We start from the raw sequence: 15,400 nt of genomic DNA, 5'->3' as shown, positions 1-15,400 counted from the left end.
AACACAGACTTCCAGCTTTTTGGGAATCTCAGTAAAGAGAAATAATTTTTTTTGTTTGTTTGTTTTTTGTTTTTTGAGACAGAGTCTCACCGTGTCACCCAGGCTGGAGTGCAGTGGCGCAATCTCAGCTCACAACAACTTGCGCCTCCCAGGTTCACGCCATTCTCCTGCCTCACCCTCCCGAGTAGCTGGGACTACAGGCGCCTGCCACCACATCTGGCTAATTTTTTGTATTTTTAGTAGAGACGGGGTTTCACTGTGTTAGCCAGGATGGTACCCATCTCCTGACCTCGTGATCCGCCCACCTCGGCTGGGATTACAGGCATGAGCCCCCACACCCGGCTCAAATTTTTTTAAAAAAGAGTTAAAAGGTCATAGTTTCTCTTCAGAAAGACCTGCGTTCAGTTCCTGGTTTCAGCATTTACCCACTAACAACATGTGTGACCTGGGTAGGATATTTAACTTTTCTAAGATTGTTTCTTTATTTTTAAATGGAAATAATACTATCTTAGTCTGTTGTGTGCTGCTATAACACAGTACCAAAGACTGGGTAATTTTTAATGAACAAAAATATATTGCTCATGGGTTTGGAGGTTGGAAAGTCCCAAGATGAAGGGGCTCGCATTTGATAGGGCCTTCTTGCCCCATCATCCTGTGGCAGAAGAGCAAAGAGAGGGCAAGAGAGAGAGAGCAATAGGAGGCTGAACTTGTCCTAAGATGAAGAACCCACTTCTGTGATAATGGCATTAATGAAATAGAGCCCTCCTGGCCTCATCACATCTTAAAGGTTCCACTTCAGAACGTTGTTGCATTGGGGATTAAGTTTCTAACATGTGCTTTTTGGGGAACACATTCACACTATAGCACCACATATCTCATAGAATTGTTTGAGTATTAAATGAGATAAAGAAAAATACTTAGCATACTATATCTGGGAAATTATACTCAGTAAAATGTATATTAATGCATATAATATCAATATTTTGTTCTTTTATGTTACATGTAATAAAAAGGATGGGGACTACATCTGATCACTCTGATCCAGATTAAATTTGATCTCAGATTACCTTTGATCTGCATAGTACCAAAATATTTATTTATATCACACATATTTATTAAAAACAGTATTATTTATAGATGACAATAAATTGGTGAATTACATTGAGATCACATAATAGGCTTGAAGTTAACTAAAGCCTGCAGGTCTTGTTCATTTGACCTGCTGCCTGGCTTTGTTGAGAGGATTTCTGAACCTAAATGCAGAGCCTTACCTCTGTAGATTCATTTTGTTTTCAACCCAGTGTTCAGTTGTTTGGTATAATTCTGAGTTCTGTCACTGCGAGGTCATCATTACTATTTATGTTGATATAGTATACATCATCTACTGGTTTGATATCATGCATTTTGTTTGATATCTAAATTAGAGAACTATTTATTAAATTGTACAGCTGTATATAGATGACTTTAGAAGTCTTGTCCGTTATTTTTTCAAACCTCTATTCATGATCAGGCATGGTGGCTCATGCCTGTAATCTCAACACTTTGGGAGGCTGAAGTAGGAGGATTGCTTGAGGCCATGAGTTCAAGACCAGCCTGGGCAATATAGCGAGACTTCATCTCTACTAAAAAATCGGAAAAAAAATTAGCCAAGTATGGTGGTGCCCACTAGTTTCAGTACTCAGGAGGCTGAGGCAGAAGGGCCACTTGAGCCAGGGAGATTGAGGCTGCAGTGAGCTGTGATCATGCTACGGCACTCCAGCCTGGGCAATAGAACAAGACCCTGTTTCAGAAAAATAAACAAAATCTCTATTCATGTCCCATTTTTGGTTATGATATCAATTTGGGGGGTTGTAACTTACATTAAAAATAATGAAATAGACTAGAAAATATTAGGCACATTATGTCATAAGGGCATTCTGTTTTATGAAACTTCTGTTTTAGTTACATACACCAAACACATACATGTTAGTTGCACTAGATCATTTTTCTTACTATTAATATGAGTGACTGCCAGAAAGTTTGAATGTCACTGATTTCGTCCACTTATTAGATGAGGAAATAGGTCCAGTGAGATTAAACCACTTGCCCTAGGCCATATCTGTGCTTACAGTGTCTTAATATAAAACATGATTGATTAGATTCCAAATCCTTCTAGCTTTTTTGTATAATTGAAAATAATTATGAAATTGTCAAGAGATGTATGGGTACAGAAAACCTCATGATAGGCTCATTGATATTAGAATCCTTATTCCAGGTATTTATTCATTCAACAATACTTTATTGGCTACAATTCATCCAGTTAAAAATCTTATCAACAATTCAGAATTTTCTGTCTTCACAAAAAGCATCATTTACTTTGCCATATACTATTGTCATATGTTATTGCCAGTCTAATAATCAGAAAGTGAAAAGAGGTTATTTTGACATGACCTTATTAGTAATTCGGTTTTTTATTTTAGAACAAGCTCTGTTTTCTAAGTACTTCTAAACTTTGTTTGATAACCCTTTCTGTTACTTTCCTGAGGAAAGTAAGCACACTTACTGGCTGGTAAGGAATTTTCCCCACTGATAGCCACCTTTAAAAATCCAACTTGTTTTCTCATCTCCAGTCGTGTAACTATTTTCTCAACTTGAGCTCATTCATTGTGTCTGTGGTGTTATGTTACTCTTGCCAAGAGGTTTATCTTGGACTTCTGTTCTCTCTTTAGGTTTGTACACTCCTATTTAAAGTTTCTTATTGAAGCGTGTGAGTGTGTGTGTGTGCATCTGTGTCTGTGTGTATGTATTTACCAGGTGCTAGTGGAAGAGGACGTTCTGCATTCTCTCTGTCATTTATTAATATTATATTATTCTGAGTTATAGGCTTGTATTCTCTTTGTTAATTTTCTTGCCATGAGCATGAATTTTAAAAGGAGTTGTATTCTCATCTTTAACTTTTTTTTAAACCTCAGTTTGAACATTCCTGACACTTTATATATTTGTTTGTTTATTTGTTTTTGAGACAGGGCCTTGATCTGTTGCCCAGGCTGGAGTGCAGTTTTGTGATCATGGCTTACTACAGCCTCAAACTCCTGGGCTCAAGTGGCCTCAGCCTCTTGAGCAACTGGGACCAAAGGCACATGCCACCATGCCTAGCTAATTTTTGTTGTTGTTTTTTTGGAGAGACGGCGTCTCACTGTGTTGCCCAGGCTGGTCTTGAACTCCTGGCCTCAATCAGTTCTCTTGACTCAGCCTTCCAAAGTGTTGCAGTTACAGGTGTGAGCCACCAGTCCTAACCTCAATTAACTTATTCTTATTTTTTCGTTTATTTATTCATTCTTATAGAGACAGGGTCTTGCTCTGTCACCCAGGCTGGAGTACAGTGGCATGATGATAGTCCATTGTGGCCCCCAGCTCCTGGACTCAGGTGATCCTCCCACCTCAGCCTCCCAAGTAGCTAGGAGTACAGGCACATACATCCACACCCAGCTAAGCTGAAACTTCTTAAAGGCTTTTGTTTGTTTTTGCAGTTTTACTCAATTATATGCCAGTCCTCTCATCTTTGAAATGTGTGTTTGTGAGCAAACTTTGGAGAGAAAGAAAGAGGCATTCTTCTATTCCCTCACTCCTGATCTTAGTTTTCACTCGTTTTACTCATTCACGAGTGGGTAGGCAGGGCTTTATCTTTTTAAATTCCTGTGCCATATTGCCTCCTGATTTGCCAACCCATTATTTACTGATTATTATTTATGCCTATTAAGTGACAGGCACTCCATAAATCTTTCTACTTGGCATTTATTGGGCTTTCTTTATACCATTTTCATTGTTTAGTCTGTGTAGATTTTTCAATCTTGATAACAAAAGTATGACTAAGTATTGTACAATACTTACTGCAGTATATTATGGTGCTTATGTAACTATTTCCCCTTCTGTATTGTAAGCACTTAGAAGGCATCTAATGCAGTGACTTTCATTTCTCTTAGTTTTTTCTCTTTTTTTATTGTTACATGATAGCTTTACATATTTCTTACATACTAGACAATCATCTGTAATCACTTTACTTCTGCCTAAAATATATCATTTAGAATTTTTTTTAGTGACATCTTTTGAAGACAGACTCTTTCATCTTTTATCAAAATGTCTATATGTTTGTCTTAATTCTTGAAAGATATCTTCATGAATATAGAATTTTAGGTTTCTGGGTTTGTTACCAGCTTATTGGAAATATTCTGTTGTCTTTTGGTTACCTTTATTGCTGTTGGAAACTGTTTCTCCTTTGAAGGTAATTTGTCATCTACTCCTATCCTCTAGCTGCTTTGAAGATTTTTCTCATTTTTTGAAAGATTATTTGTGGGAACTTCCTGAGACCTTTGATAAGGTTGTCTTTCTCTAGAACAATCTTTTGGCTTCCCTGGGCCACATTGGAAGAATTGTCATAGGCTACACATAAAATAAACTAACATTAATGATAGCTGATGAGCTTAAAAAAAAAAAAAAGGGTCCGTGCATAAATCTCATAATGTTTTGAGAAAGTTTACAAAATTGTGTTGGGCCACATTCAAAGCCGACCTGGGCCACATGCAGCCCGTGGGCCACAGGTTGGACAAGCTTGCTTTAGAATTTGAGCTTACTTCTTAATGGCTTTCGAGTCATTACCACTCCAGGGCACTTTAAATTTATTGTTTGAGATTTCTTGTGCCCCTCTGATGAAAATCCACCCAAGGGCTGGCCAGTGCTTACGGCCTATAAATTGTTTACTTTTTATTTATATTTTCCATCTTTTTCTGCTGAGTGCCAAGGCAACCTCACAAAAGGTGTGGAGGAGGATTTTGTTTCTGGTTCACCACTTCCCTAACGATGTCTAGGCATCTTGGCTTAATGTTTTGGGGTATCTTAGACTGTCTGTCTTGAGCTGGTTCTAGGCTTTAATTTCTGTCCTTCTTCTACCATGAGGCTGTCAAAACTACTATTGAGGTTCTCTGGGATTATTAGCAAATGTTCTTAGGGCAAAAACTGATTATATATTCGACTTAGCTTTTGGTTTGGGAATTCCTTATTGTCTTGCCAACTCTTTAGGGAGATATTTTATATATCTTAACCAGTATTTTTGTTTGTTTAGACCAATTAGATTGATCTAAATAACCTAAGCTGTTACTTGAAATTGAAACCCATTTAGCTTTATTCTTGTTTGATATAAATATATGTAGTATCTATGGTTATTTTGCCCTTGTCTTTCATTCTTTTTTTTTTTTTTTGAGACGGGGTCTTGCTCTGTCTCCTACACTCAAGCCATTCTCCTGCCTCAGTCTCCCAAAGTGCTGGGATTACAGGTGTGAGCAATTACACCCAAACCTTTTCATTTTTGATATTGCTTATTTGTCTCCTACCTTTTGTCCTGATACATTTCATCAGAGGTTGGTTAGTTTCATTGTCTTTTCAGAAAACCAACTTTATTTGCCTTCCCTATGGTAGGTTTCTTTTTTATTTCAGAATGTGTTAATTTTATTTCTTTGTTCTGCTTTTTTTTACGCTAACTTATTGAAATGGAGTTAGCCTATTGAATACCCTGTTTAGCCTATTCAATTTAATAGGCTGAATTCTTAGGCTATTTTTAGCCTTTCCTTTTTATCTGACACAATTATTTAGGTGTGTAAATATCCCTCTAATTGCTACTGTAGTTTTATTCCTCATTCTCTTTAATGTGGTATTTTCATTATTCAGTTCAAAATATTTTCTAAATTTCGTTATGATTTTTTCTTTGGTCTGTGAATTATTTAGAATTATATCCTTTGTTACTTACAATATTTATTATATTCCAAACATGCAAAGTTTTCTAATTATCTTTTCAGTATTAATTTTTAGCATAAATACGTGAAGGTCAGAGACTATGCTGTAAATAATTTCAGTTCTTTGAAATTTATATAGACTTTTTTTTAAATGGTCCAATATATGCTGAATTTTTAAAAATGTTCCATGTGTACACTGCTGTCTTCATTGTTATTAGATGGGATATTCTTTGTTTTTCCATTAGGTCAAGGTTGTTAATAAGTTGTCCAAATCTTCTGTACTCATTTTTGGTCTGCTTATCTCAATTATTATCAGAAGAATGTTAAAATCCCCCCAATTTAATCATAGATCTGTCTTTATTTGAAGCTCTGTCATTTTTACTTTATACAATTTGAAATGCTGAAATTAAATATATGTCCTCCTGGTGAAGTGAAGGCTTTTGTTTTTATCATTATGAGGTGTGGATAAATATGTGTAAAATATGTATATATTTAGATGATTTTAACCTGGTTAAAGTCATTATGAACATGACTTTATAGTATATTTCTTTAAAGTTCATTATGTTTATAATTAATATAGCTATGGCAGCTTTCTTTGGTATGTTTATGGTCAACTTTTTTGTATCCCTTTTTTTTTTTTTTCCAAACTTTCTGGAGTCTTTTAGATGTCTCCTGTAAATAGCATATATTAACATTTGTTTATTTAGTCTGATAGTTTTTAATTAATTGAAGCCTTTCATTAGTCTGTTTACATTTGTTATAATTACCAAAGTATTTGGATTTCTTGTCATATTATTTTGTGTTTTCTTTTTGTCCTTCCTGTTCTATTTTTTAATATTCTTTTAAATTCTATTGTTTTAAATTTCATTCATTTCTTTCTAATAACTAGATTTATTAATTTATCAGACTTAATAAATTATTAATTAATAAAATAATTACACATTATTTTAGCTATTCTTCTAGTGTTTACTTTAGAAATTACCAGAAGCACATTGGTTAATGTCTGAAGTTAATCAATAATTTTGTCTATTTATTGGATAATTCAAGGCCCTTGAAACACAAACTCTAATTACCTTTCTTCTGATTGGTATATTCTAATTCTGGTCATTTCTCTGTTTTTGTTTTTAAAAACCAAGATATATTATTATTGTTTTATAAGGCCAGTATTTATTTACCCACATATCTACCATTTACAATGTTCTTTATTCTTCCTAGCATCTCAGCTCTTCCACTGGGGAACATTTTTCTTTTATTTCAGATATATCTTTTAGAATTCTCTATAGAAAAAGACTGGTGATGATAAACTCTCTCAGGTTTGTTTGAAGATACTGGCCTTGTTTACACTGGATATAGAATTCTAGGTTGACAGTGATTTTCTCTGAGCCTGTTGGGGATGTAGTTATAGTCAGCTGCCACTCCCACTCATACTTTTTTGGGGGGTAATATCTTGTTTCTTTTTGTCTAATTTTAAATATTCTCTTTCTCTGACATGTTCTGAAGTTTTTCAGTGATGAATCTCGGTCTGAGTTTCTTTGTATTTACTTCTCTTGGATTTACAGGGCTCCTTGAAACCTGTCTGTTGCTATCTTTCATCAGCTTTGAAAGTTGTTCAGCTGTTACTTTTTCAGATCTTGCTTTGCCTTGCTTTATTTTCTCTTTTTAGAAATAGGTTCGTAGCTGGCCACTGTGGCTCACGCCTGTAATCCCAGCACTTTGGGAGGCCGAGGCAAGCGAATCACCTGAGGTTGGAAGTTTGAGATCAGCCTGACCAACATGGAGAAACTCCCTCTCTACTAAAAATACAAAAAATTTGTCGGGCGTGGTGGCACATGCCTGTAATCCCAGCTGCTCAGGAGGCTGAGGCAGGAGAATTGCTTGAACCCGGGAGGCAGAGGTTGTGGTGAGCCGAGATTGCGCCATTGCACTCCAGCCTGGGCAACAAGAGTGAAACTCCGTCTCAAAAAAAAAAAATACATTTGTACACGTGTTAGACATTTTTCGCACTCTTCTTATCTTCTTCATATTTTCCATCTCTTTGGCTCTCTGTACTTCATTTTTAAAAATGTCTTTTTATCAGCTATTCTATAAATGTTATTTTTAACTATATCTGTTAAGTTTGGATTTCAATCATTATATTTTTCATATATAGAGATTTTCTTTGGTTCTTTTTCAAATCTGCCATTTCTTATTCCTTGCTTTTTTTACTTTAAACATGTTGATTAAATTATATTGGCTCTGCCTTCAAAATGTATCCAAGTTCGGACCATCTCATGCTTCCACATTAACTACTGAATAATTTCCCTTCAGATTCTCTGGTTCTCTCCTTCTTCCTCTTCAGCCCATCGTGATCCTTCATAATCACAAGTAGGATCAATCTCTAGTGGCTTATATCTCAGAGTAAAAGGCAAAGCCCTTACCATAGTCTACAAGATGTCATGTGAATTGGAACTTGATAAGTTTCTAACCTAATAATCTCTTGCCACTCTTCCGCTCTCTGTGCTGTGGCCACACTGGTTTTTTGAGTATTCTTTTTAAAGTGTCATGCATGTTCTTCATCTGTGTTGTACATCTGCTGTTCCCTCTGCACAAAATGTTTCCTTACCAGCATTGCTTGCTCTCCAACTTTCCTTCAGGTCTCAGCACAGATACTCTATTATCAGTGAGTATTTTCTTGACTTGTTTCATATAAAATACCAGTCTCCATTCCTTTATTCCCTGAAGTCCCAGTTTCCCCTTTAACTTTATGTTATTCAATTATTACCATTTGAACAGTTTGCTTTACTGTTTTTGTATTATTCTGTCTTTACTCCCTCTCCTTCTAGAATATTAGCTTTAAATTGTAGGAATTTTGACTTTAAAAAATCACAGGTGTGTTTCTAATATCTAGTACAGTCTTTAGTACATAAGTTCTCAATAAATATTTGTTGAATAAATAAATGATTATAAAGTGTTATTCAAGGGACTGCCCTTGTGGTGAAGAGGTACTGTCATTTTAGGAGAGTCTCAAATCTAATTACATTAGATTTTTTAGAATTCTCTATAGTAAAAGGCAGCTAATGGTAAACTCTCCCAAGTTTGTCTGAAGATACCATCCTTATTTACACTGGGTATAGAATTCTAGGTTCTTTTATGACCTTCTTGATTTTCTTTTTCTTCTCTTTAAAAATCATTCTTACCGAGTAACCGTTAGAAAAACCTCGTGCAAACTTGGGATAGTTGTTTACAGTTTATATCATAGATCAGAAAAATCAGAATAATTTTCAGCATTTTTGAATAATTTTTTTGAGAAGGGAAATTTCTTTTAGACTGCAGAAAATCATTATATATAGTTCTAAGACAATTTGCCTTTTACAAATGCCTAACAGATTTTATTTAATTTTATATAAGTCTCCTAAAGTCCTCAAGTAGATCTGCTGATTTTCCCTCCCCTTTGGAGTCACAATATAGTGTTCTTTAAAAATAGATAAAAATTAGTAGGAGGCTTAGATTACAATTACCTCTATGTGGTTTTTGAAATCATGGTGGCATAAGTTATATAGACTTGTGCTAGTGTAATTCAACTCTAGAAGGTATATAACTTCTATTACAGATCATTTTATGCTGCTGTCACAAAGTGAAATGCTATGATAGTTAAAAGGCCCATATCAAAGATTATCTTCATGAAACTTTATGGACCTTCCTTGACAGATTGACTCCTCTGTGCCATGAACTTTAATAATGCAGTTTGATAGATAATATTCATATCTTATTCTCATTAAATTTGGGAGGCTTCAAGGATGGGAATTCTGTATCTTCTTATTTATCTATTTTTAAAGCTTTATTGATTTTTTTTAATTCAAGAAAATACCCAAATGTTGATTGAAAGAATGAGTGAATGAAAGTGCTTCAGATACAATTTTCTGCGTTTTATTGATCACTAATATTTTACCATAAAAAGGACATAAAAGCAGTAGGACTATAAGAGTATTAAAAATTAATACAGGCCTAAATGTAACTTTTTACCTAAATAAGATAATGTGACTCACAGGATTAGTTAAGAATAGTTCTGTTGTTTCTGTTTGTTTGTTTTTTTCTCTACATAAAACATGTTTTTCATATAATTATGTAACATCTATATGGTTAGGGAACATTTTTATTTTCAAATGTGTAAACGCATGTAATTGAAATTTGTTTTCAGTCCATGATACGTTCATAACCCTCTTGTTTGAAATTTTTAAAATGTTTCTCTACCTTTCTTTTGAAAACCACATCATATTTAGTGGCTATCTTAATTGGATTTTTTTTGTTGTTCTTTCATTATTTTCTTTTTTCTAGAGCTCTCATACCCACTTCCTGTTAAGTCTCCTTATCAAAGTGTCTGAATCTTTCTGTCCTGCTCTTTCTCATCCATTCCACTCTTCCTTTCTTTCATGCTGCCCCCTCCTTCTTTCGTACTTGACATCCAAACACCCATTTGTCCTTTCAAAGACTGGTTAGTCTGTCCTTCCAAGGCTGGTTAGTCTGTCTCTGTCATCTTTACAAAGATCCATCTTACAAAGATCTGTCCTTTCTGTCAACCTTTCTTCCTTTTTGTGTTATTTCTGTTTGTGCTGCTATGAGGGAACATCTCAGACTAGGTAATTTATAAAGAAAAGAGATATTTTGGCACACACTTCTGCAGGCTGTACAGGAAGCTGCTGCTAACATTTGCTTCTGCTGAGGGCCTCAGGAAACTTACAATTGTGGCAGAAGGTGAAAGGGAAGCAGGAGAATCACATGACAAGAGAGGGAGCAAGAGAGAGGGGAGGAGGTGCCAGGGTCTTTTAAACAACCAAATCTTACGTGAACTAATAGAGTGAGAACTCACGCATCATGATGATAGCACCAACCCATTCATGAGGTATCTGCCCCAATGACCCAAATGGCTCCCCCTAGGCCCACCTCCAATACTGGACATCACATTTCAACATGAGCTTTGTAGGGGACACAATGTCCAAATCATATCACTTATTCTGTCTCTCCCTTCCTTTCTTGGAGCTACCTGCCTGTCCTACCTTCCTTCTTCCAAACTTCCCTCCCCTTGTCATCTTTCTTCCCAGCCCTCCTCATTGTTTTTCTCTCTACCTTTCCATTTTTTCTAGCTTTTTCTTCTCTTTCCATTATTCCTATTTTCTTATAGAAAGATGCTCTCTTGCTTTTACTTTCCCCTTGTGTCTCCCCCACTTTGTCTTTTGTAACCACTCCATTTTCTTTATCTCCTTACTTCCTTGAATGCGTTAGTTTTTCTTCCATCCAACTGTTCTTCCACTTGTACATCTAGTTTTATAGCAATTAGGGCCATTTCTACAGTAAGTCCCAAATTTATATCTACTATTGCAGATGTCTAGCTTAAATTCCAGAATTATGTACATCATTTTATAATTAACAAGTCCTCTTGGATGTCTCATAGGCACTTCAAACTAAATACATGTTAAACTGGGCATTTCTACTTCTGGAAGTGGCTAATTTGGTTGTCCTAGACCAAACACCAGGTATGTATGCTAAAAATACATAGGAAAGCTGAGAAAATATTTTTTAAAAATCTGTTTGAAGCCATCAGAGAGTTACACAGATAATAAGAATTTGGCTGGACACGATGGCTCACACCTGTAATTCCAGCACTTTGGGAGGCCAAAGTAGGGATATCACTTGAGGTCAGGAGTTTGAGACCAGCCTGGCCAACATGGCGAAACCCCAACTCTACTTAAAAAAATACAAAAATTAGTCAGGCATGGTGGCACGTGCCTGTAGTACCAGCTACTCAGGAGGCTGAGTCAGGAGAATCACTTGACCCCAGGAGGCGGAGGCTGCAGTGAGCCAAGATCGCACTACTGCACTCTGCCCTGGCCAACAGAATGAGACTCCATCTCAAAACAAACAGAAAAAAGATAGGAAGAATTTGTGGGGCTAAGATCTGGAAGAAAAGGAAAACCAAGATAATCGAACTTGACATTTGATGCTGTTTTTTCCTTAATGCAAAAGTCAATTCTGAAAATTACAATGGTGACTGAGAGACTGAGCATAATTTTTAGCAGTCATGTTGGGCTGAAAGGGAAAAAAATGGAGTTCAGAGACTAACAAGGAAGAGGAGCCCTGGACTATTTCAGCTTTTGGTTGAGACCCCTGAAAGGCAATATCCTAGGAATAGAGTAAGTAAAATATCCTATACAAGCACTGAAGTCCATAGGGAAATCAGCTTAATACTTAACTGATTAATGGTATTAGATCATATTTTAGAAGTGCGCCACAAGTAAATGTTAAGGTTCTCTAAAGGAGGATATCTATAACTTTTTAAATATAATGTCTGGTACACAGTAAAAAATAACCAGGCATTTTGAAAGACAAAAAATGACTGAAACCAGGAGGAAAAAAACCAGACAATTGGACTCATAGGAAATCCACATTAGAGTTACCAATCATGGATTTAAAAACAGCTGTGATTAATATTTTCAAAAATTGAATACAATAGGGAATTTTGACAGAGAGCTTTAAATACTCAAATGAAAATATTAGAAATGAAAAATACGATAGCTGAAGTTAACAAGTCAGTGGATAGGTTTATCAGAAGATTAGATATAGCTGAGGAGAGAATTGATAAACTGATAGTTCAGAAGAAATAGCCAGATTCAAACACAAAATAATAGGATGGAAAATACAGAAAATAGCATGAGAGACATATGGTATTTGGTAAAGGAATCTGAAATGTTTGTATTGACATCCCAAAAGGAGAGGAGAGATAAACAGAATCTGCAGATCAAATATGAAGGAAATTCTAGAGGGGTTTTGCCAGGCAAAAGGAAAATGATTCTACATAGAAATACAGAGATACAGAAAGATATAAAGAGCAATAGAAACCATAAGTATGTGGATAAATCTGAATGAATGGCCGGGCACGGTGCCACACGCCTGTAATCCCAGCCTTTGGGAGGCCGAAGTGGGCGGATCATGAGGTCCAGAGTTCGAGACCAGCCTGGCCAACATAGTGAAACCCTGTCTCTACTAAAAATACAAAAAGTTAGCCAGGTGTGGTGGCAGGTGCCTGTAATCCCAGCTACTCAGAAGGCTGAGGCAGGAGAATTGCTTGAACCCAGGGGGCGGAGGTTGCAGTAAACGGAGATCACGCCATTGCACTCCAGCCTGGGTGACAGAGCAAGAGTCCATCTCAAAAAAAAAAAAATCTGAATGAATACTAGCATTCAAAAAATAATATAATTGCTTTGAACAGTTATTTTATAATAATACTTGTTTTCTATATTAGTCTACCTATTGGTTTGTCAATTTTGTCTTTAAAAATTTTCATTTTGTTGATCTTTTGTAATTTTTTTTAGTCTCAATTTTGTTTATTTTGCACCAACTTTGATTGGTTTTTTTCTCTATGAATTTTGGATTTGCTTTGTTTTTGCTTTTCTGGTTCCTTGTAATGCATTGTTAGATTGTTTATTTGAAATCTTCCTACTTTTTTGACATAGGTGTTTGTATTAGTCTGTTCTCATACCACCGTGAAGAAATACCTGAGACTGGGTAATTTATAAAGAAAAGAGATTTAATTGACTCACAGTTCTGCAGGGCTGGGGAGGCCTTAGGAAACTTACAATCATGGCAGAAGGGGAAGCAAACTCATCCTTCTTCACGTGGCAGCAGGAAGGAAAATGAGTGCCAAGCAAAGGAGGAAGCTTCTTATAAAATCATCATATCTCATGAGAACAAATTCACTATAAGGAGAACAGCATGGTGGGAACTGCGTCCATGATTCAATTACCTTCCACCTGGTTCCTCCCATGACACTTTGGGATTATGGGAACTACAATTCAAGATGAGATTTGGGTGTGGACACAGAGCCAAACCATATCAGTGTTTATTGCTATAAGCTTCTTAATACTGTTTTTGTTGTAGTCCATAGGTTTTGGTATGTTGGTTTTTAATTTTCATTTGTTTCAATAAATGTTTAAATCTTTTTCTTAATTTCTTCATTGATCCACTGGTCATTCAGAAGTGGGTTCTTTGATTTCCCTATATTTGTGTAACTTCAAAAGTTCTTGTAGTGATTTATAATTTTATTCCATTGTGGTCAGAAAAGATACTTAATATGATTTCAGTTATCTTAAATTTATTGTGTCTTGTTTTGTGATCTAACGCATAGTCTATCCACAAGAATGTTTCATATGCCAATGAAAAGAATGTGTATTCTACAACTGTGGGACGAAGTGTTCTAAATGTCTGTTAGGTCCATTTGGTCTTGAGTGCAGTTTAAGTCCAGTGTTTCTTTGTTGATTTTCTTCTGCCTAGATGATCTTTTCAATGCTGAGAGTTGGATGATTAAGTCCCTAATATTGTAATGGAATCTATCCTTTTAGATTGAATAATATTTCCTTTATATCTGGGTGCTCCAGTGTTGGATACATTATATTTACAGTTGTTATATCCTCTTGTTGAATTGATCCTTTTATCATTATATTATGAGCTTTTGTTTCTTTAAGGTTTTGACTTAAATTCTGCTTTGTCTAATGTAAATATTGCTATTCCTTTTTGCTTTTGGTTTTTGTTTGTGTGGAATATCTTTATTCATCCCTTCACTTTCATTCTGTATGTTTCTTACAGGTGAATTAAGTTTCTTGTTGGCAGAGTACAATTGGATCATTTTGTTTTTAAAATCCATTTGGCTACTCTATAGCTTTTTAGTGGGGAATTTAATCAATTTATTATTCAAGGTTATTACTGATTGGTGAGGTCTTATTCCTGTCACTTTGTTAGTTGTTTTGTGTATTCTTTGTTTCTTTCTTTCTCTCTTATTGTTTGTCATTGTGGTTTGGTGGTTTTCTGTAGTAGTAACTTTTTATTCTTTTTCTAATTTGTGTATCTGTTCTACCAGTGAGTTTTATACTTGTGCATATTTACATGATAGTGATTATTGTCTTTGTGTTTTTAGATGTAGGATGCCTTTGAGCATTTTTTTTTTTTTTTTTTTTTTTTGAGGCAAAGTCTCACTCTGTCACCCAGCCTGGAGTGCAGTCACATGATCTTGGCTCACTGGAACCTCCACCTCCCAGGTTCAAGTGATTCTTGTGCCTCAGCCTCCCGAGTAGCTGGGATTACAGGTGTGTGCCACCATGCCCAACTAATTTTTTTTTTTTTTTTTTAAGACAAAGTCTTGCTCTGTCGCCAGACTGGAGTGCAGTGGCGCAATCTCGGCTCACTGCAACCTCCGCCTCCTAGGTTCAAGCAATTCTCCTGCCCCAGCCTCCTGAATAGCTGGGACTACAGGTGCTGGCCACCACACCTAGCTAATTTTTGTATTTTTTTTTTTTATTATACTTTAAGTTCTAGGGTACATGTGCACAACATGCAGGTTTGTTACATATGTATACATGTGCCATGTTGGTGTGCTGCACCCATTAACTCGTCGTTTACATTACGTATATCTCCTAATGCTATCCCTCCCCCGCTCCCCGCACCCCACAACAGGCCCCGGTGTGTGATGTCCCCCTTCCTGTGTCCAAGTGTTCTCATTGTTCAATTCCCACCTGTGAGTAAGCTGGGAAAACTGGCTAGCCATAGGTAGAAGGCTGAAACTGGATCCCTTCCTTACACCTTATACAGACATTAATTCAAGATGGATT

General features: G+C 35.9%; 1 protein-coding gene across 7 annotated transcripts in view; it reads left to right on the top strand.

Annotated features, from left to right (window-relative positions):
- Positions 1 to 15,400, top strand: part of CRY1 (cryptochrome circadian regulator 1) — a 102,300-nt gene that overhangs the window by 32,546 nt on the left and 54,354 nt on the right. Inside the window, exon 1 of one of the 7 annotated variants that reach the window (XM_063646679.1) lies at positions 11,257 to 11,275. The exons of the other annotated variants lie outside the window; for them this stretch is intronic. The gene's annotated coding sequence lies outside the window, so the exon portion shown is untranslated. Of the gene's footprint in view, positions 1 to 11,256; positions 11,276 to 15,400 lie in introns of those variants that run through there. 7 annotated transcript variants of the gene reach the window in all.

The sequence above is a fragment of the Pongo pygmaeus genome, chromosome 10 (assembly GCF_028885625.2).
Source record: "Pongo pygmaeus isolate AG05252 chromosome 10, NHGRI_mPonPyg2-v2.0_pri, whole genome shotgun sequence".
Lineage (NCBI taxonomy): Eukaryota > Metazoa > Chordata > Mammalia > Primates > Hominidae > Pongo > Pongo pygmaeus.
Note: the sequence above shows the minus strand (reverse complement) of the source record. Positions and strands in the feature narration are given on the sequence as shown.